At 40.9% G+C, this 2505-nt stretch overlaps 1 non-coding gene across 1 annotated transcript; it reads left to right on the forward strand.

Moving 5' to 3' along the window:
* The first annotated feature begins 2092 nt into the window (after positions 1-2092).
* LOC141603157 (small nucleolar RNA R71) lies at positions 2093-2199 on the forward strand. Its single transcript, XR_012525052.1, has one exon. It is a non-coding gene; the product is annotated as a small nucleolar RNA R71 (small nucleolar RNA).
* The last annotated feature ends 306 nt before the right edge of the window (positions 2200-2505 follow it).

The following is a 2505-nucleotide window of genomic DNA, read 5'->3' on the forward strand; positions in this document are numbered from 1 at the left end:
GGGGCATGTTCAAGGTGTTGTTGATGTTGCTCAACACCTTGAAAAAGTAATCAAAAGCTTGTTCATTATTGTTATAGAGGTCTCCAATAGACCTTGGCCCTTGTTGTCGGTCTTGATCGATGGCATTACCAATGTAGGGATTAAAAATCCCTTTAAATTCGTCGTCCCAAAGACCACAAACTTCATTAAGTTGATCATTGAAAATCTCTTGATTTGATGGAGACAACTCTCCCAATTTCTTCTCTTGGCCAATGAGGCCATTCTCTTCTTCTTTGATTGATTTTGATGAGCTTTGCAAGCTCTCCTTGTCATAATTCACTTGCTCTTTGAATGGGGCATCTTCAATTTTCTTCTTCCATTGGAGTTCTGATTTCTTCCGCTCATCCTTTCGGCTATAATGATCAATCATGAAACATGGTTCATGCAAACAGGAGCTCTCATAGTCTTGTCAAGATTAAAGGTTATGCTTTCATCTCCCACTTCTAGAGTGAGCTCACCATGTTTCACATCAATCACCGTACCCGCGGTGTGTAGGAAAGGTCTTCCTAGAATGATTGGAATGTTGGAATCTTCCTCCATATCAACAATGACAAAGTCCACCAGGATGAAAAACTTCCCAATTCGTACGGGGACATCTTCCCATATCCCTAATGGTGTCTTTGTCGATCTATCGGCCATTTGGAGTGTGATGTTGGTGCATTTAAGCTCTACCATCCCCAACCTTTTACTCACCGAGTACGGCATGACACTCACACTAGCCCCTAGATCACATAAGGCTTTGTTGATCGTTGTGTCGGCAATGGTACACGGTATTGAGAAGCTTCCTGGATCCTTTAGTTTTGGAGGTGAACTCCCTTGAAGTATTGCACTACTCACCTTAGTGAAGGCGATAGTCTCAAGTTTCCGGATCGACTTCTTCTTTGTGAGGATATCTTTCATGTATTTCGCATAGGCCGGCACGTGATTTATTAATTCCGTGAAAGGAATGGAGACTTCCAAATTCTTCACAATTTCCATGAACTTTCCAAGTTGATCATCAAATTTGGGCTTGGCTTGATGACTTGGAAAAGGAAGTCTAATCACAATGGGCTCCTTCTCCTTGACCTTGTCTTCATTTTTCTTTGAACTTTCTTCTTTTGATGATTCTCCATCTTTGGAGTTTTGCACAATTTCTTCCTTATCACTAGCTTCCACAACTTCATCCTCAACTTGCTTCTTCGGTGCTTCATACCTTGTACCACTTCTCAAGTGAATGGCACTAACCGTTTCATGTTTAGGGGGATTACTTTGAGGTGGTAATTGCCCCTTTTGTCTTTGTGAGCTTGAAGATGCTAGTTGAGTCAATTGTGTTTCCAACATCTTGGTGTGAGCTAGGATGTTGTTGATGGTGGTTTCCTTTGCTTGACTATCTTTTTGCATTTGAGTGAAAAATTCTTGTTGATTCTTTTGCATTTGGACGACCGCTTTTTGGACATCAAAACCTTGGTCATTTTGGTGATTGTATGGATTTTGATTTTGGTAACCTTGGTTTTGATTGTAAAAAGGTCTTTGATTTTGGTTTCTCATGGGTGGTGGAGTGTATGTTGTTTGAGGGTTTTGAACATTTTGGCTTTTGTATGAGAGATTTGGATGGAATTTGGTGTTTTCATTGTAATAGTTGGAATAAGGGGTACCACTCTTATATGCTTGGAAAGCATTCACTTGTTCATTTGTTCCCCTACATTCACTTTGGTCATGTCCCAAATTTCCACAATTCTCACATATCCCACTTGGGATTGATGAAGATGCCCTCATGGCACTAACATGATGCTTTGGTGATTTTGAGACTTCTTCATGTCTAGCCATAGCTTTTTCAAACTTTGTGTCAATATGAGCACCTAATTGAGTAACGGAGTCCACTTCATCCTTTCCTCCTCTAGTAGCCCTACGAGGTCTACTATATTGTGAGTTATGGACCGCCATTTCCTCAATCTTGTTCCATGTTTGATTGTCATCAACTTCGGTGAACATTCCATTTGATCCCATGTTGAGAATGTTCCTTGAATCCTCATATAAACCGTTCCAAAATTGTTGTACCAAGAACCATTCGCTAAGTCCATGGTGAGGACATGAGCGACAAATTCCCTTGAACCGCTCCCAAGCTTCATACAAAGATTTTTCATCCCTTTGCTTGAAACCCGTAATTTGAGCTCTTAGCATGTTAGTCTTTTCCGGTGGGTAGAATTTTTTGTAGAAAGCTAGAGCCAACTTCTTCCAAGAATCTATTCCGAGAGTGGCCTTGTCAAGGCCCTTCAACCATTGTTTCGCGGTGCCGATTAGAGAAAAAGGAAATAAGTCCCATCTAATTTGGTCTTGAGTCACACCAGTTTGAGAGATTGCATCACAATAGTCGCAAAAGGTTTCCATATGAGAATGAGGGTCTTCACTAGGCATCCCCCCAAATTGGCTCCTTTCGACTAATTGGATAAAGGCAGATTTGGCAATAAAATTTCCGGTTAGATGTTG

The sequence above is a fragment of the Silene latifolia genome, chromosome 9 (genome assembly GCF_048544455.1).
Source record: "Silene latifolia isolate original U9 population chromosome 9, ASM4854445v1, whole genome shotgun sequence".
NCBI lineage: Eukaryota > Viridiplantae > Streptophyta > Magnoliopsida > Caryophyllales > Caryophyllaceae > Silene > Silene latifolia.